The sequence below is a fragment of the Felis catus genome, chromosome B3 (genome assembly GCF_018350175.1).
Source record: "Felis catus isolate Fca126 chromosome B3, F.catus_Fca126_mat1.0, whole genome shotgun sequence".
In the NCBI taxonomy this organism is placed as follows: domain Eukaryota; kingdom Metazoa; phylum Chordata; class Mammalia; order Carnivora; family Felidae; genus Felis; species Felis catus.
In genome coordinates, this window is record NC_058373.1 from 144,454,650 (window position 1) to 144,474,979 (window position 20,330).

At 44.4% G+C, this 20,330-nt stretch overlaps 1 protein-coding gene across 9 annotated transcripts in view; it reads left to right on the forward strand.

Annotated features, from left to right (window-relative positions):
• The window catches only part of TRAF3 (TNF receptor associated factor 3), a 129,689-nt gene that overhangs the window by 20,609 nt on the left and 88,750 nt on the right, over positions 1–20,330 (forward strand). Inside the window, exon 1 of one of the 9 annotated variants that reach the window (XM_023256083.2) lies at positions 4,042–4,581. The exons of the other annotated variants lie outside the window; for them this stretch is intronic. The gene's annotated coding sequence lies outside the window, so the exon portion shown is untranslated. Of the gene's footprint in view, positions 1–4,041; positions 4,582–20,330 lie in introns of those variants that run through there. 9 annotated transcript variants of the gene reach the window in all.

Sequence of the window (20,330 nt, forward strand, 5' to 3'; positions counted from 1 at the left end):
GTTCCAATTTCTGTACATCATTGCAACATTTATCTATCTAAGCTAGTCTAGTGGATATAAAGTAGTATCTTCAGTGTAGTTTTGTATTTCCTTAATGGCCAGTGATACTGAACATCTTTTAATTTATATCTTTTTTGGAGTAATGTGCACTTAAGCCCTTTGCTCATGTTTTAATTGGGTTGTTTATCTTTTTGTTGTTGAATTGTAAGGGTTATATATATGTGTGTATATATATATATATATACACACACACACACACACACGTGTATGTGTGTATATATATATATACACACATACATATGTACATATGTATACACGTGTATGTATATATATGTATATGTACACATACATGCACATACATATATACTTAATGTTTCATTTTTGAGAGAGAGAGAGAGAGAGAGTGTGTGTGTATGTGTGTGTGTGTGAGTGAGTGAGTGAGTGAGTGGGGGAGGGGCGGGGTGAGAGAGAATCCCAGGCAGGCGCTGCACCGTTAGCACAGAGCTGGACATGGGGCTTGATCTCACAGATCACAAGATCATGACCTGAGTGGAGATCAAGAGCCGAATGCTCAACCAACTGAGCCGCACAGGTGCCCCAGGAGTTCTTTATGTATTTTGAATATTAAACCCTTAGTAAATATGTGGTTGACAAATATTTCCTCCCATTCTGTAGGTCTTTTTTCAAATTCTTAATAAGGTCCTTTGGTGCACAAAAATTCTTACTTTTGTTAATTCCAGTTGATCCATTTCTTTTCTTTCTGTTGCTTGTGCTTTTGGTATCAAATATGAGAATCCATGGACAAATCTGAGGTCATGAGGATTTACCCCTATGTTATATAGTTTTGACTCTTACATTTAGGTCTTTAATCCATCCATTTTGAGTTAATATTTGTATATGAAGTGAAGTGGGAGTCCCACTTCATTCTTTTGTATGTGGTTATACACTTGTCTCAGCACCATTTGTTGAAGAGACTGTTCTTTCCTCATTAGGTGGTCTTGGTACCTTTGTTGGAAATCAGCTGGCCATAGATGTTTGAATCTATTTTTCAACTCTCAGTTCTGTTTTATCAGTCTGTATGTCTTTCCTTTTGCCAGTGGCACACTGTTCTGATTACTGTAGCTTTGTAGAAAGCTTTGAAGTAGTAAGAGAAGTATGAGTCTGTCAATTTTATTTTTCTTTTTCATTATTGCTTTAGCTACTTGAGACCCCTTGCAGCTTCATGTTAATTTGAGAATCAGTTTTTCTCTCGCTGCAAAAAGAGGTCGTTGGAATTTTGATAGGGATTGCATTGAATCTGTTTTGGGGAGGTACCATTGTAACACTGCTAAGTGTTCGAATCCATGACTGTGGGTGTCTTTCTACTTATTTACATCTTTAATTTCTTTTAGCAAGATTTTGTAGTGTCAATGTATAAATCTACCTCCTTGGTTAAATTTATTCCCAGGTATTTTGTTCTTTTGGATGTTATTGTACACAGAATTGTTTCCTTAATTTTAAGATTTTTCATTGCTAGTGTATAAAAACACAATTGATTTTCGTGTGGTGACCATATACCCAGACTTTGCTGAATTTGGTTATTATTTTTCTAGTAGTTTTGGGGATTTTTTTAAAAGTGTTTTTAATGTTTGTTTATTGTGAGAGAGAGAGAATGAGCAAGCAGGGGAGGGACAGAGAGAGAGAGACAGACAGACAGAGACAGTGAATCCCAAGCAGGCTGTGTGCTGTCAGTGCAGAGCCCGATGCGGGGCTGGAACCCAAGAACTGTGAGATCATGACCTGAGCCGAAACCAGGAGTCGGACACTTAACCAAGCCACTCAGGTGCCTCAGGGGGGTTTTCTATGTATATAGATTTTCTATATATAGAATCATGTCATGTACAAATATCGTTTATCTTTTTCTTTCCTTTTATCCTTTTATTTCCTTTTTCTTGCCTAATTGCTCTGGCTAGCACTTTTACTAGAGTGTTGAACAGCAGTAGTGAAAGCAGACATCCTTATCTTGTTCCTGGTATTAGGGGAAAGTTTACATACGATCTTTCACCATCGATTATGAAGTTAGGTGTGGGTTTTATTTCGTTTTTGTTTTTGTTTTAAAGAAATGCCCTATTCATTTTAAGGACATTCTCTTCAATTCATAGTTGGCTGAGCATTTCATCATGAAAGGATGCTGAATTTTGTCAGATGCTTTCTGTGTTTCTATTGGTAGGATCATGTGGGTTTTTTCCCTCTTTATTCTGAGTGTGGTGTTTTACATTAATAGATTTGTGCATGTTGAACTACCTTCGCTTTCCTGGGATAAATCTCACTTTGTCCCGGTGTATAATCATCTTAATGTCTTGTTATATGTGATTTGCTCCTATTTTGTTGAGGTTTTTACATCTATATTCATAAGGGATATGGGTTTTTAGTTTTTTTGTGGTATCTTTGTCTGGCTTTTGTATCAGGTTACCAACTGCATTTTGACTGGACATCAGGCTTCTTCAGAATTTTGAAACCTGTCCTCTCTTCCATGTATAGAAAAATTTAGGAGAGTTTTCAGGCAGACAGGATGACGATGATCATGCCACATACCTCCACAATACAAGGCTGCCCGTCATAGCTTATCACTGGGAAAATCCTGGCTGATACTACCACCATAACTCTGTGTCTACCAGTGGAGAATGAAGGAGGGGACACTATTCCTGATGCCAGGACAAGAGAGAGATGTGCCTGTCACTTTGTGAAAAAGCCACAGATTGTTCCAGATAATGATAGTTGAATAACAAACTGCCCAAAGTATTAGTGACCTAAACCAGCAGTAATCTGTTATTAGATGTTATGGTTCTGTGGGTTGATCAGGCAGGGTTCAGCTGGGTGATTCTTCTGCTCTGTGTGGCATTAGCCAAGGTCACTCACTGGTGTTTATCTGGCGTCTGGTGTGGAGGTCCAGCATGGCTATGCTCCCATGACTGGATGGTTGGAAGGCCTAGCTTTTAGTGGTTCTTCCTTTCCATGTACTGTCAGGGCCTCTGCAGATGGCCTCTCTGCTAGGGTGGTCGGATTTCTTACATGACAGCCTAGGATTCCTACAATGAGTTTTTTAGGAGAGGAAGCAGAGTTTGACAGATTAGTGTTTGTGTTATTCCTACTATGTTCTATTGATCAAAGAACCTGCGAGGTACTCCCAGGTTTAGGGAGAGGAGACACATTGCTTATCTCTTGTTGAAAGGAGTGTCTGTTTGTGGCCATCTTTAACCCACTGCACATGTTGTGGTTTGATTCCAGTGCTATCAACAGTGTATGTTGTGTATGCTTCATAAGACAGGCTTTTGTGGGCTAAAATGGAAACCCCAACTGCTGTGTTACCTGTTTTCTGTGAGAAAACGCATTCTGTCTTCTGAACCAAGAATTCATGAATAAAATTTTGAAATACACCCATTCATAAAATGGTAATTCATAAAATGTAGTAAAATATATGTTTGGAGCACCTGGGTGGCTCAGTTGGTTAAGTGTCCAACTCGTGACTTCAGCTCAGGTCATGATCTCATGGTTCGTGGGTTTGAGCCCCACGTTGGGCTCTAAGCTGATAGCGTGGAGCCTGCTTGGAATTCTCTCTCTCTCTCTTTCTCTTTGTCCCTCCCACACTCACACTCACCCTCTCTCAAATAAATTAAAAAATAACCACACACACAAACATTTAAAAAGTATGTTTTATTTACTTAATCAGCAGGAATCCTTGATCATCTGTCAGTTTTTCAAGTACAACTTTGGGTCTATATATTTTCCCTTCTTATTCATTCATCTTAAAAATTACTTGAAAATTCACTTTCATTTTGAAGAGTATTATGGAGTTTAAGCTTATATCTCTCTCAGTTCTTTTTTTTTTTAATTTTTTAATGTTTATTTAGTTTTGAGAGACAGAGAGAGATAGAGCATAAGTGGGGGAGGGGCAGAGAGAGAGGGAGAGACAGAATCTGAAGCAGCTCCAGGCTCTGAGCTGTCAGCACAGAGCCTGACACGGGGCTCGAACTCACAAACCGCGAGATCATGACCTGAGCCAAAATCAGATGCTCAACTGACTGAGCCACCCAGGTGCCCCATATCTCTCTCTGTTCTTAAAAAAAGCTTCATTGAGAAAATATTAGTAAGCCTACATATCCTAAATTTCCTGTTGTTCACCCTAGATCATTCTAGTAAAACCCCTAGAGACTTATTAGAATTAAGTTACGGCTGTTTACGTAGAAAAGTGTGGGATAATTTGACAGCATGTGAGGAGGTGTGTATGCGTTAGTTGTAACGTGGAAATCTCATTTTCTGTAAACTGTGCTTTCTCAGCCTTTCTCAGCTGATTGTTGCAACACTGTTTGAGCAAGCAAATGTGATGAGGTCATAGAAGAGTGAGAGTGAATTTAAATAATGAAACAAGAAATCTGCCTCTGTATGGGGGCTGATGAGGGTGAAGAGGGAGGAGCTGTGTGAGTCGTGTCGTGTTCCCCCACGCGCCCTCTGCCTGCACCCGCACCCGCACTGGAGCTCCCAGAGCCCCGCCTGCCACAGGGTTGTGGTTCCAGTACCCCTGGCCAGGAGGCCGGCTTCCAGGTGAGCTTCCCAAGCTTACTGCGCCTTTGTTCCTCAACACCCGTCACTGCTGGGCATCTTACCTCCTGTCCGAAGTAGGCATGAATGAAGAGAGTCAGCGTCTTTATGGGTGATACACAGGAGTGACAGGTGCATGAAATTTCAGGGAGTCCTGGGAGTTCCTGAGTCCCCTTCTGTCATGCCTGAGGTCAAGAGCCTGTGGTCTAGATGGTCTGAGCACTTTTACAGCGGTCAAATTTTTTTTTAATTTATTTTTTAAAAATTTATATCCAAATTAATTAGCATATAGTACAACAATGATTTCAGGAGTAGATTCCTTCCTGCCCCTTACCCATTTAGCCCATCCCCCCTCCCACAACCTCTCCAGTAACCCTCTGTTTGCTCTCCATATTTAAGAGTCTCTTATGTTTTGTCTCCCTCCCTACAGCAGTCAAGTTTTATACACACACACACACACGCACACGTGTGTGCCACGCACATGCGGGCATGCCCATTCCTCATTCTGTTCTTTTTATGAACTCTGTAAGTGTGCTGACTTCTGGCATATCATCAAGGAAAGAATGATCACTCTCTGCAAATCTTTGGGGTTGCTACTTTACCTTTTTCATTCACCATTACCTCCAAGATTCTCTACACCATATGTGGTGACTGTGGCCTGGGGGTGACCAGCATAGGGGCTGAAGAAGGGTAATGAAACTAGAGGACTGGGGAGGGTGGCAAGCGAGACAGGGAGGATGGGGACAGGACAGCGGCATTTCACACAGTTGTTCATGTTGTCTGGCTCCCCTGTCCTGGTTCATGTAAACAAGGCATTTCTTTGTGTTAAGGTGAATTAAGGTAATTACCCTCGCTTTTTGTCTTATGGTTCTTGGGAACTGCATCAGGTTTTAGTCACTTATATATTTCACCTGAAACAGTTGTCTGTGAGGCCTCTTCATAGAGGTCCCAATTCTGCATATAGTAAAAGTCTCTTAAAACTTTGACATTCTGTTCTTCTAAGTGTAACACTACAAATGTGAAAGTTTCTAAATTACATAGAATGGGAGAAGGCAGGAAGAGTACTTGTTGGCAGCCAGAGGCTGGAAAGTTTGGGTAGAGCTGGTGGCCTCCCTGCGGTGGAGGGAAGAGATTTACGTAGGAGTCAGGGGCCTGCAGGCTAGGCCCCACCAGCCTTTGAGACCCTGAGCAAGTTCAACCTTTGAAACCCCTATCTCCTTTCATGGCAGATAGGGATAATGGTGTCATGGCTGTTGTGAAGGTAAAATAATCAGCTTTAAAAAATTCACCAGAAACACAAAAGATGGTATTTAAGGTTAAAGGAACTTGCAGTTTTCAACCTGGAAAAGAGAAGATAGAGGATATGTCCATGAGACATCGACTGTTTCAGCGTGTATTTAGGTGGTCGGTATTTTTCTGCATGTTTTTGTTAAGTATATGTATAAGGAAGAGCAACATATAAATGAACACTGACCAAAGTCAGTTTAGTGCCGCAAACTTTTATAGAGATTTCATGGATGCCAGTCATGCTAGGTAGATATGCGTGCATGATACTAAGTGAGACATTCTCTGTGTTCTCAAAAAATTCAGACTGTGCGTTTCAATCTAGAACATTATACTTTATGAAAGAGGCATGTATTAACCAGCTCAGGCTGTCATAACAAAGTACCACAGGCTGGTACAAAGGAATTTATCTCTCAGAGTTCTGGAGGCTCAAAGCCCAAGATGAGGTGCAGGCCAGTTTAGTTTCCGGTGAGGGCTCTCTTCTGGCTTGCAGATGGTTGCCATTTGACTGTGTCCTCACATGGTGGGGAGAGGGTGACAGGAAGCATGCTCTCTTCTGTCTCTTCTAGTGTTTATTTATTTATATTTGAGAGAGAGAGAGAGCACGGGAGGGGTAGAGAGAGGAAGACCCAGAATCGGAAGCAGGCTCCAGGCTCTGAGCTGTCAGCACAGAGCCCGATGAGGGGTTTGAACTCCATAACCGCGGGATCATGACCTGAGCCGAAGTCGGATGCTTAACCAACTGAGCCACTCAGACGCCCTTCTACTGTCTCTTCTTATTAGAGCCCGTAATTACCTCCCATAGGCCCATCTCCAGATGCCACCATAGTAGGGGTTAGAGTTCTGCCATATGAGTTTTGAGGGGGCATAATTCAGACCATATGTAGTATTCTGCCCCCCACCCCTCAAAATTCATGTCCTTCTAACATGCAGAATGTATGCATTCCATCTCAACAGCCCAAAAGTCTGTTAGTCTCAGTTATAACCTCTAAAGTCCAAAGTTTTACCTAGATGTCATCTAAATCAAATGTGGGTGAGACTCGAGGTATGATTTACCTTGAGACAAAATTCCTGTTCAGCTGTGAACCTGTGAAACCACTTCCAAAGTACAATGGTGGGGGCAGGCACAGGATAGCTGTTCCTGCTCCAAAAGCGAGAACTAGGAAAGAAGGACCGGATGGCAGGTCCAAAGCACTTCCACAACTTAGCAAGGCAAATTCCGTTAGATCTTAAGGCTTGAGAATAATCCTCTTTGGTTTGATTCCCTGCTTTCTGGATCCTTGGCAGTGAAGGTCGGCCCCTTCTCGGTTTGGGGTTGTGGTCCCAAGGCTCCAGGCAACTACTCTCTGGTCTGTTGAAATCTAGGTGGTGGCAGTCCCGAGAATCCCTGTATGGCCTGCAAAGCAATAGAACCCAAAGTGGGGGGTGGGGGGGGGTGCGTGTATGTGCAGGTTACAGGATGAGTAAGTCGGCAAGCTAATGCTCCAGTTGGAATAGGACTCTTGTTCAGTTTTCATGAGGGATTTTACCAAACTAGCCTCTCCAGAGAACTGACGGGGTGTTGCTGGCTGGAACGCATTCGTGTCGTACCAGAAATGGCCCTATAGTGGCAGTGGAAGATGGTGGCTGACTTAGAATTTTGGAAGCAGAATTTGAGTTCAGGTGGCATTAGGGGGCACATTTGCATTGTGGAAGGCCTGTTCCTGGTCCTCCTTTTTTTTTTTTTTTTTTTTAATGTTTATTCATTTTTGAGAGGGAGAGGCACAGTGCGAGTGGGGGGAGGGACAGAGAGAGAGGGAGACCCAGAATCGGAAGCAGGCTCCAGGCTCTGAGCTGTCAGCACAGAGCCCCGTGTGAAGCTTGAACTCACGAACCATGAGATCATGACCTGAGCCGAAGTCAGATACTTAACTGACTGAGCCACCCAGGCGCCCCTGTTCCTGGTCCTTCTTGATGGGTGTGTTCAGTGGAGGCCATCTGTGGGAGGAGCAGGCTGCTTGACCTCTAATGTCCCTTTCGATCTGAGGATTCAGTGAGCATAACTTAAAACCCACAGCTTGATGGATGTGTGCAGATTCCACTCAGTTCATCAGTTCATACCGTCGTGTAGCCATGGCACAAAAGTTAGAACTTCTTTTCACGTAGTCTTCTAGTAAGTATTTGTTTCTGTCAAGCTGGCAGGCAGTGGCACCTCCTTGTTTCGCGCTGGTGCGTGGCCGTCTGGTAAGACTTGGCCTTTGGTGTGGTGAGTCTCGGGTTTCAGTGGTTTCGTGGGGAAGGGCGATGCCCACAGAGCCAGAGATGGCTGGGATACTCCATCCCTAAGGCATTTAGTCACAGTTTCTGGTCACTGGCGGAAGCCTCCCAGACCCCCTGGCGGAGCGCGGGGACTGCGCTGCAGCTCCTGACAGGGCTTGCGGGCTGCCTTCTCACGAGTCTTGCTTTAGCGTTGATTTCTTTTCTCTTAATGCTTTCATGTCAGCGGTTCTGAATCCCGGCTGCACATTACAGTTATGAGAGAGAAGCACAGAAGCTGGAGACCCAACTTCAGATGATTTCAGCCAGTTAAGACCCCAGAAATCAGATTTAATGGTTATCTTTGTAGAGTCCCGAGGGGATGCTGACACCCAGTGTCAGCCAGGGCTGAGAGCCTGGGGTTTAGTGGAAGCAGCTCACTTCTTCCACAGAGGACGACTCCGTCAGCGGCACCTTTGCACGTGCCTCGGAAATGCAGGATCACGGGCCCTCCCTCAGGCCTGCTGCTTCCCAGTCTGCACCCTGGTAGACTTTTCAGGGTTTCGGGATGGGCTTGCGCACGTGCGTGAAGCCCCATGCAGGCTTCGGGCCAGAGAAGCAAGGTTCCAAAGCCTGCCTCTCCTCGGCTTGCGTGAACTTGAGCAAGTTTCTTGACCTTCCTGAGCCTCGGGTCCCTGCCCATGAAATGAGGACAGTAATGCAGGCACCCAGCTCCCCGCCGCGACTGGGAAGCCCCAGAGGGCGCCTCTGAAATGGAGTGGTCTCGTCATACATTCGATGCCAAAACCTGAGCCGCGCTGATGTGATGCCACGCGTACTCTCTGCCCCACTTAGTGTGAATATTCCTGCATTTCACTGCAGACTCTTGATGGATGTGTTTTCTTATGGGTGCTGTTCCCGACTTCACTGGGAGTAGTACGCGATATACATACACCGCATTTCCTTCCTAAAACCCTTAAAACTCTACATTCTGAACACATCTGGCTTTGGTTTTGGATTAAGAGATTATGGAGCCGAGGAGATTCAGCCGATAGGTAGTTCGAGGGAGTCAGCATATACCATATTAACAGGTCAGGGTGTATGTAAAACTCCTGGCAGTTAGCAGACATCCAGCAAATGCAGCTATTAATTCCCTTGCAATGCCTCCATTTGTGTGTTTATACTCCCCATCTGGTTCCTTTGTTTTCCCAGCACCTTTATATTTGGCATACCAGACTTTGTTCTTCCAATAATCCAGTATTTTCCATAAATCATAAGTAAATTGAATCTGCAGGTAAGTATCCATCATCCACCCTGTGCATGTATCTGGGCTGGACGTCACGGTAGTGGCAGTGTGCATATGACATGGTCCCTGCTGACCAAGAGCTTAGAAATTAGTCCTAGAAAGAGAAAATGTGGAAGGTTTTTTTAAAAGAACCTATTTAATAACATTTCAAGCCAAGAGGCCTGGTCTGACCCCCTGGCAAGCTTTTATAGAGATGGTGGGATTCTGGCTTTTTTGTTTTTTAAGTCTATTTATTTATTTTGAGAAAGGCAGAGGGAAGGAGGGAGAGAGAATCCCAAGCAGGCTCTGAGCTGTCAGCACAGAGCCCGGCGTGGGGCTCGAACCCACGAACTGTGAGATCATGATCTGAGCCAAGATCAAGAGTTGGGAGGCCAACCCACTGAGCCACCAGGTGCCCCGAGGACGTGGGGTTCTTGTGGGTATGAAGGACCTTTATGCTGATAATGTTAGGCTCCTGCAGGGCGCTTGAGTGACTCCGTCGGGTGAGCGTCAGACTCTTGATTTCCACTCAGGTTCCAGGGGCATGGGATTGAGCCCACATTGGGCTCTGTTTTGAGCGTGGAGCCTGCTTGAGATTCTCTCTCCCTCTGCCTCTGTCCCCTGCTTGATCTCTCTAAAATAAAGATAAAAAATTTAGAATGATGGGCTCTTGGAATGTTAGTGCTCAATTTTTCACCCTCCAGTGCAGCCTGGTGAGGGGAGAGGGTGGTCCTGGGGGCAGTGTGGTGTGGTGGTTAAGGGTATGGACCCTGTAGCTCGGGCTCTCTCACAGCATTGTGGTTCTGGGCAGTCTCTGGTCTCTCTCAGCCTCTCCGTTGACGTTTCTAAGTGTCTGATGACTGCTGTGTGTGCCACAGAAACATGCACAGATATAATTCTTGATTTGGAGTAGGTAACTATAAAGTTGGCTTTAAAATTTGGCTAAAAATTTGGAGACATGTTTACTTGTGTACGTTTGTGAACAGCTCCCCCCTCCTCCTTGACTTATTTTTCACTGTGGAGACTTAGAATCTTGGTTTCTCTGATATTCTTCAGGATTCCTTTGATCCATGACGGAGCTGGGTTAGGGAAATAATTGGGCTGGTTTCGGTGCTCAGTAGTGGATGACAATCATCAGCGGTCCCAAGCTTCCCACCGCGAGGCCCCCCGTGACAGAAGAGTGGACACGTGACTCACAAGTGCAGCATTCTGAGGCAGCCTGCTCTTTTTTCTTTTTCTTTTTTTTTAAGTTTATTTATTTTGAGAGAGCGCATGAGCAAGTAGGGGTAGAGAGAGAGAGAATCCCAAGAGGGCTCTGTGCTGTCAGAGCCCAACGCGGGGCTTGATCCCACAAACTGCGACATGACCTGAGTGGAAATCAAGAGGTGGGTGCTTTACCTGCTGAGCCACCCAAGCGCCCCTGAAGCAGCCTGTTCTGAACACAGGGTTTTTGTGACCTGTTTTATCAGAAGTTAGCATGAATTTTACATTATGTTATATAGATTGTTCTAATGTTACAAACCTCTAAAAATCTATCAAAGTTCACCCTCCAGGACAAGGAAATGTGCCACTTATTGTCATGGCTCCCTTGCATGCCACTGCCCTCTGAGAAGCACAAGAAGAGATTCCGACCTTCCTCGGGCAGAGCAGAATCTGTTGTTGAAATTGACACACCTTTAATCCCTTAATTAGTCGTCCTCAGGTTTTTTTGTTTTTTGTTTTTGGCCCTTAAGGGTGTATTTGCTCCACATGTATATTTGGTGCCTTTTGGTTTAGATAATTTAGGTAATTGGCAACCAGTTTTGATCTTACTATCAAAAATTTTGCTCTGGATTCCATCATCACCAGTCCTATCCGGGGCATTTGGAAGGCCGAGAGACTCACTGGATGCGCACACTGCGTGTGAATATTCTGAGATGGGTAGGAAAAAGGTACGACCTCAAAAGCTCTGCGGTAAACTGATGTGGAAATCTGATACTACAAATGTCTCCAGTGATTTCAAGTGTGTAACACTTACTAACATTTTTGTTGAGAGCAATGTGCATAAAAACAGTGATAGGTGGAAGAGAATGCCCACATGAGACTGTAGCTGCTCTTAGTCCATGAATTCTGTGGTGCTTGAAGCCCCTTTGGTGGGACAAGTAGCCCCCAGACAACGGACAAGCCCTCCTCAAGGATGTTTTGGGGACTGAAGCCATAACTGCCCAAGGTTTCCATTGGCCTCTACCCCGGCCGATGAGCAGGGAGACCTGAGGAGGTACCAGGGAGCTGCGTGCATTCAGCCACTTTTGTGGTTCGACCCAGTCTTCCACACGTAAGAACAACTCTACAAGGCCGTGTTTTTGTGTGTGTCCTAAAGGGCTTTGGTCAGTGCAGGCATTTTTACCCGCAGGATCTCCATTCATCCTGTAGAAATGGAGAGGCTTGGTAATGAGTTCCCTCATCTGGGGTGTGAGGCAGTCCTTCGAGAGATTCTCACGTTTAGACCTAGACTCCCTCCAGAGGAAATGTTAGCATTTCTTGATGTCATGGTTCAGAACCCTACCAGGATGGTTTGTGCGCCTGTGTAAGTACCTGTTTTGCTTTCGGTTTCACTATAGGATGTAATTTGGGCCAGTTATTTTTAAGTGAGTATTTTTAGAATTTGGTCCATTTCCTTGATTGCATTAATAATAGGAAAAGACCACGTGGTCTCTGGGATAATGGTTCTCAATGGGGGGGGGGGGCAATTTTGTCTCCTAGGCAATGCCCAGAAACTTGCTGAGGGGTAGGCGGGTGGGGAATGCTACTGATATCTAGTGAGTGCAGGCCAGGATGCTGTAAATGTCCTACAATGCCCAGGACATCCCTCCGTGATGGAATTATCTGGCCTAAATCGTCAGTAGTGCTAAGGTTGTGAGACCTGGTGTAGACGTTCAGAGGTGTTTTTTTCTTGATTTCCAGGGGATGTATGACTATTCAGATTTAATATTTTTGCAAGGTGAGATACTTTCTATAAAAATTCAATCTTTAGTCATTAAATGAGATCTTAAGGAGTAAAAAAAAATCTTTTTAACACAGTGAGGTTCTACTGGAAGTATGTATTAAAGTCAGCAGAGGGAACTGGGAGGTCAGAGTGCCTTGGACAGAAGCCCAAATGTCCATCAGTCCGTTTCAATAAACCCTTCGTGAGATATCACAATTTACATTGAAACTGGTTGGCAGGATGGGAATTTTTGAGAAGGTACCATTAGAAAAATAAAAGAATTTTCCAGCTGTGGTTCCCAGGTTCCCCAGACTTGTCTTTAACTGCTTGGGATCCTCTTTCTCCCTCTCTCTCTGCTCCTCTCCTGCTGGCTCTCTCTCTCAAAATAAATAAACATTAAAAAAAAAATTTAAAAAAAGGAACGTTCATCTAATCGAACATAAACCAGGGAGGTTCACCCCTCTAACTCCAGACAGTCTTCATGTGTTCAGGGGCTTTAGCCCCATGTATTTCCTTAAAAACCATTGACTGAGTTCCCAGTGTGTGTGAGACACTGTTCTAAGTGCCAGGGAAGCAGCAGGACACCATGCAGGCAGCTTCCCGCTGTCATGAAGCCTGTATGGTAAGGCAGGGCTGGAGGACAGACAGGGAAGTGCATATGCTGGTTCCAGAACAGAGCAGGATGGGTGGGAAGGGGGTGAGTCGAGAGCGGAGTCCTTGATGTAGCTGGCCTTGGAGGAGCTTGCTTAGGAGGGCCTGGCAGGAGGAGGCATTCTGTCCGTGAGTCCCGAGCAGGAGGAGTGATCAGACACAACTGAGGCTACTTGTTGTCACATGATTGTCACGTAGCCTGTCCCCAAGAACTCTTGATCCTTTCTACCCACATTCAGTTGCTTAAACCAGATCACTGGGGAGCATTCCTTGATCCCTCTCCATGCCTCCGGTCTGTGGTACTCAATCCCGCATCCTGCTTTTCCACACCTCCCTGGTCCCCAGCCAGCTCTGGGCCTCTTGCCGGTGCTGGTGGCCCCTGACTGGTCTCTCCACTTGCCCCAGGTCACTCCAGGTCACTCCCGCCCCCCCCCCCCCCCCCACCACGTAGCTGTCACTGAAGCCTTTTAGAAATGTAGGTTACCTCCCTCCCTTCACTGAAAACCCTTCAGTGGCTTCCCACTGCACCCGGAAAATACAGCATCCCTCCTCAGCAGGCTCTGCGCTGCCCTTCCTGCCTGAGCTCCAGACGCTGTAGCCTTCCCGTAGGCCTCTTCCCAGAAGAACTTGCCTGCCCACGGGTAGTGTCCGTTCTCCTCTGGACTGGGGCCTGCCCTGCCTGTGCATTCTTCTCTCTGCCTCCCTGCCCCTCCACTCTCCGGTGCCGATTCCTGTTGCCTTGTTTCCCGCAGGCGCCCTCAGGTGTCCATACAGTGCTGTGTCCTTTTATGCTGGCCGTCTTTGGTTGAGAAATCACTCACCTGGCTGCATTTCAAGAGGAGGAGGAGTGGGTGATTCACAGGGACCCACCCTCCTTCCCGCAGAGTTGGGGTTTTTGCATAGGGGATTTTTCTGTCAGTTATTTTTTCCTCACCTTTTGGAGTATTAAAAGAGCGGAGGCAGTAGGGTGTGTGTGAGGGGGGCAGTGACCACGCCCCCTGGGAGTTCTCTGATTCCTGGGGCTGGCGTCTGTTCCACCCTGCTCTCACAGAGCGCAGACCGACACGTATGTACTGGTTTTATTAGTTAGCTTTTAAAGCAAAGCGTGGTGGGTTAGTAGGTCTTTGTTATTACAGAAAAGGAAATGGAAAACTAGTGCCACAGTTTGGCATAATTATTCCAGCATGCAAATCGGTGTGGAAGGAAGTCAAGGTAGTGTACCTCTATGCTCTGCCGGTCCTTGACAGGTCTGAAATAAAGTTTGTCAGATACGGAAGAATGCATACTCCAGGTATTTATAATTGAATAGCAGTGTATTTACTTGGCCCAGTTGTTTGGATGAGCAGGATCTAGGAAGTGGGCACAAAGAGTCCATTTGTCCTTGTCCCTTATGTGCCACAGGCTGATGCTGGAGAATTCTTAAGTTTCCAAGTAGAAAATGAATATGAAAGAAGGCTCACACTAATCAGGAGTTAAGAGGGATTCCCAGATGGCCTCTAAGGGAAGGAAATGTCTTAGAAGTTATTTGAAATGATTTGTTGGTGACAGAGAAACTTCTGAATTTGTCTGGCAGGTGGATCCCAGACATAGAGCCATGTTACAAGAAGTAATAAGCTGGAAAAAAAAAAGTAATAAGCTGGAAATACTGAAAATACATTGTCCTAAAGAGAGAAAAATACATCTTAACAGCTGAATGTTGTTTCTAGAAAAATTGGAGTCCTGGTCTCAATTTTGATTGTCTTGAGCTTGCTCATGAGATTGGGTTTTTTTAAGCTTACATATCTCCTGGAAACTGAATTTATAGCCTGTGAGAATTATTTTTATGTTCTACAGTAGAATCTTTTTTTTTTTAAATAGGTAATTTTCTATTAGGAACATTTTACTATTTAGAGGACTACTACAATAATCATTAGGTGGACTGAACAGTAATTGCTAGGCTACCTGTCAAGGGTACACATTTTTTTTTTTTTCAACGTTTTTTATTTTTTATTTTTGGGACAGAGAGAGACAGAGCATGAACGGGGGAGGGGCAGAGAGAGAGGGAGACACAGAATCGGAAACAGGCTCCAGGCTCTGAGCCATCAGCCCAGAGCCCGATGCGGGGCTCGAACTCCCGGACCGCGAGATCGTGACCTGGCTGAAGTCGGACGCTTAACCGACTGTGCCACCCAGGCACCCCTTTTTTTTAATTATTTACTTATTTATTTTTAATTTTATTTTTTATTTTTTAAAATTTACATCCAAATTAGTTAGCATATAGTGCAACAATGATTTCAGAAGTAGATTCCTTAGTGGCCCTTACCCATTTAGCCCATCCCCCTCCCACAACCCCTCCCACAACCCCTCTTGTAACCTTCAATTTGTTCTCCATATTTATGAGTCTCTAATGTTTTGTCTCCTTCCCTGTTTTTATATTATTTTTGTTTCCCTTCCCTTATGTTCATTGGTTTTGTCTCTTAAAGTCCTCATATGAGTGAAGTCATATATTTGTCTTTCTCTGACTAATTTCACTTAGCATAATACCCTCCAGTTCCATCCACGTAGTTGCACGTGGCCAGATTTCATTCGTTTTGTTTGCCAAGTAATACGCCATTGTATATATACATACACCACATCTTCTTTATCCATTCATCCATCGATGGACATTTGGGCTCTTTCCATATGTTGGCTATTGTTGATATTGCTGCTATAAACATGGGGGTGCATGTGTCCTTTCGAAACAGCACACCTGTATCCCGTGGGTAAATGCTTAGTGGTGCAATTGCTGGGGTGTACGGTGGTTCTATTTTTAGTTTTTTGAGAAACCTTCACACTGTTTTCCAGAGTGGCTGCACCAGCTTGCTTTCCCACCAACAATGCAGAAGAGATGCTCTTTCTCCGCATCCTTGCCGACATCTGTTGTTGCCTGAGTTGTTAATGTTAGCCCTTCTGACAAGTGTGAGGTGGTATCTCACGGTGGTTTTGATTTGTATTTCCCTGATGATGAGTGATGTTGAGCATTTTTTCATGTGTCGGTTGACCGTCTGTATGTCTTTTTGGAGAAGTGTCTATTCATGTCTTCTGCCCATTTCTTCACTGGATTGTTTTTTGGGTGTTGAGTTTGATAAGTTCTTTGTAGATTTTGGATACTAACCCTTTATCTGATATATCATTTGCAAATATCTTCTCCCATTCTGTCAGTTGCCTTTTAGTTTTGCTGATTGTTTCCTTTGCTGTGCAGAAGCTTTTTATTTTGATGAGGTCCCAGTAGTTCATTTTTGTATAGTACAGTCTTTTATGGCATAGAATTTTAAAGACCTGTGTGGACGGGAACAGGTCTTTGAAGGGAAACCTCAGTTTGGCTTAGAAAAGTTCTTCCGGGGTGCCTGGGTGGTGCAGTCGGTTAAATATCCGGCTCTTGATTTCAGCTCAGGTCATGATCTCAACGGTTGGTGAATTTGAGCCCCTCATTGGGCTCTGTGCTGACAGCACGGAGCCTGCTTGGGATCCTCTTTCTCCCTCTCTCTCTGCTCCTCTCCTGCTGACTCTTTCTCTCAAAATAAATAAACGTTAAAAAAATTTTTTTTTAAAAAGATAGGTTCATCTGACGGAACATAAACCAAGGAGGTTCACCCGTCTAACTCCCGACAGTCTTCATGTGTTCAGGAAGCTCATCAGAAATCTGCTTTACCAAAAACAAGCTACTTGTTTGTTTTGGCTACTTGTGATGGAAAATGTTTAAATAAGTGATTTGAAGTTTAACACACTGTACTTAAAAGCAATCAGTTTAAAAGCTTCATGGATGAAGTGCTTTACATGTAGTTGTGGTATATAGTAGGTGACATAGAGATAGAGTAGATTTTTTTTTTTTTTTTTTTTTTGCCTTCAAAGAACATGCAGTCTGAGGAGGGGCAGACAGACGGTACACATGAGCTTAGATAAGGCAGAATGGTGCAGAGAGTGTAGTAGAGTAATAGTGTTAGTAATCATGGCAGAAGTAGAGGCAGAAGCAGCATAGAATGGGACATCAGATCACAACACGGGAGTGATGGTTTCTAAAGCAGAGGTTGGCACACTACTGGTCTAAGGACGTTTTTTATGTTTTTAGAGGGTTGTACAAAATAAGCAAAGAAGAAACTTACGTAACACAGACCATCAGTGGCCCATGGAGCCTAAAATGTTTATTATCTGGCCCTTTACAGAAGAAGGTTGGCTGACTCTTGGCTTAAGGGGTCAGGACATACTTCACAAAAACTAAAATTCAAGGGTCCCTGGGTGGCTCGGGTCACGATGAGCACGGAGCCTGCTTGGGATCCCCCCACCCGATCCCCCAGCTCGTGCATGTGTTCTCTCCCTAAAAACAAAAAACAAACACACAAAAACCCACTAAAATTTGAACTGGTATTTTATAGGATAAAAATAATATTTTGATTTTCAGGGTGGCAAGGTTGAGGGTAGGGGTGTTGCCGTGGAAAGGCCAAAGGTGACAGAAAAGACGGGGCTGAGGGGGTGCAAAAGTCCTACTATGGGTTGGGGAGAGCTTAGGGCTTAAGGTGGGCTGAGTATGTGGGGACTGGGGGACGGAGCGGAAACCATCACAGGTCATCTTAAATAACAACAGTTCTGAAGTGCGACGTGAACCATCAAAAATTTTTGAGTGGGAGACTGTCAGTGTCATAAGTAGTTAGTCGTGAGAAATTGAGGTAAAGATCCCATTTTTTTCTGAGATACGCTCTCTTGAACTGTAAACTGATTCTTTACAAGTGATTGTATTGCTTACCAGGCCCTTGGCTCTCTGGTGCTTGCCATGCAGATTCCTAGTTTAAGGCTGAAGATTGACGCGTTTCTCATGCTTATTTATTTACATTTTCTCAGCAGTGGAGAACATTTTTGAAATCTTCATACTCCTGTAAATTGAGGAACTTGAGAGAATCTCTAAAAAGGTAGAAAAATTCTTGCTGAAGTCAGTAATTGTATTTCAGCTGTTAAATTTCTGCACAGAGAATTTAAAATTTGTATACTACATCAAAATCAGTTCAGCTAGTTGTGGTTGTTCTTTGAGAGGTAAAATGTAGAAAAGATGCTCTGAAGCCAGTAGACATTCTGGATTCCCAGTGACAGAATCTCTCTGAAGACAGAAGAACCTTTACAGTAACCTGTTTCCAAAAGGGGGTCTCCCAGGAGAAAGCTGTGTAACAGGATCCTACCTTCATAAGTGTATATACCCAGAGAAAATGCGTGAAGATAAAGAAAATAAACTTCTCCATTATGCCCCCAGTATGAACATTTTGAGTCTTTTTTTCAGTATGTACACCCTTAGATCGTTTTATGAGAATTGAGTCCTGTATGTTGTACACTTTGTACCTTGTGGTAGAGTGAGGTGTGGCCTGATAGTTGAGGGGGATGCTGAATTACTGTGTTCCTGTGGTTCTCCCTAGAACCTCCTTGCTCTCCGTATTGGTTCTCTTCTGAGCAGATGAGGGGCGCCGTGCTGATCCTAAAGTCTCACCAGCAGGGAACCATCGTCACGTGACTATTTTTCGCAGAAGTCAGAACCCTAGTCTCGGGGTGCAAAGGTGATGAAGGCCTTCATTCAAACCTCTTGATTTTTTTTTTAACGTTTATTTTTGAGAGAGAGAGAGAGAGAGAGAGAGAGAGAGAGATCACAGGCAGGGGAAGGGCAGAGAGAGAGGGAGACACAGAATCCAAAGCAGGCTCCAGGCTCTGAGCTGTCAGCACAGAGCCCAGTGTGGGGCTGGAACTCATGGACCGTGAGGTCATGAGTTGAGCCAAAGTCAGATGCTTAACCAGTTGACTGAGCCACCTAGGTGCCCCTAAACCTCTTGATTTGATTCTTGGCTTTACCCAAAGTTGCCCAGATGGACCAACATTGTGAAGAGGGTACTGTTCCAGTTAAATAGCAGTTGCCTTTTCGAACTGAGTCCTTCACCTGGGTCATCCCTGAGGACTCCTGACCAGTCCTGGGAGGTCAGAGTCCCACGTGACCCCCACCCCACCCACCCAGGCCTGTCCATCCAGAGCCTCCCTCTCCACCTTGCCCCTGAGAGTTACCATGGTCTCTGGGCACAGCCACCACCCTTAGTGGGGCTGTGTGGCTCCCTTTCCCTTTAGTGGGAGATTGGCCCCCTCAGTATTAGCAATGAACATATGGGGCCCTGTGGACTTCACTTCAGAGGACAGTCGCCCACACAACCGGCACCTGCTTACATTTGCCCTCTCATGAGGAGCTTTCCAGGAACCATACTGCCCCCATGCCAGAATTTTAGTGTCCCGGAAGGAGGGGAGAGTGTGTGTGTGTGTGTGTGTGTGTGTGTGTGTGTGTGTGTGTGTGTCTTCATTTGTTTTAAGGAAAAAGCCAATGTGTTCGTGGTAGGATAGAGAAAATGTAGGCAAGTGTTTCCCATTGCCTCACCACGGTTGATATTTTGGTGTGTATCATTCATCTCTTTTTTGGACCACAATTTTATGCATTAAAAAAAAAAAGAATATATTTTAATAGAAAAATAGGAACTGAGCACCTGGGTGGCTCATTCGGTTGAGCGTCCAACTTTGGCTCACGATTGCATGGTTTGTGAGTTCAAGCCCTGCGTCAGGCTCTGTGCTGACAGCTCAGAGCCCGGAGCCTGCTTTGGATCCTGTGTCTCCCTCTCTCTCTCCCCCTCCCCTGCTCACACTCTGTCTCTTTCTCTCTCTCAAAAATAAATACACATTAAAAAAAAAAGGAATGCTTATTTTCAGTTACAGGAAAATCATATTAATAGGCAAAACCAAAGAAGAAAAATACAAAGGAATAAGGTAAGTATACTCACTCTTGCCTTATTTTATTTTATTCTATTTTATTTTTAAATTTACATCCAAATTAGTTAACATATAGTGCAACAATGATTTCAGAAGTAGATTCCTTAGTGCCCCTTACCCATTTAGCCCATCCCACCTCCCACAACCCCTCCCGTAACCCTCAGTTTGTTCTCCATATTTATGAGTCTCTGATGTTTTGTTCCCCCTCCCTGTTTTTATATTATTTTTGTTTCCCTTGCCTTATGTTCATCGGTTTTGTCTCTTAAAGTCCTCATATGAGTGAAGTCATAGGACTTTTGTTTTTCTCTGACTGACTCATTTCACTTAGCATAATACCCTCCAGTTCCATCCATGTAGTTGCAAATGGCAAGATTTCACTCTTTTTGATTGCCAAGTAATACTCCATTGTATATATATACCACATTTTCTTTATCCATTCATTTATCGATGGACATTTGGGCTCTTTCCATACTTTATATAGCCAACAATATGGCTATTGTTGGTAGTGCTGCCATAAACATGGGAGTGCATGTG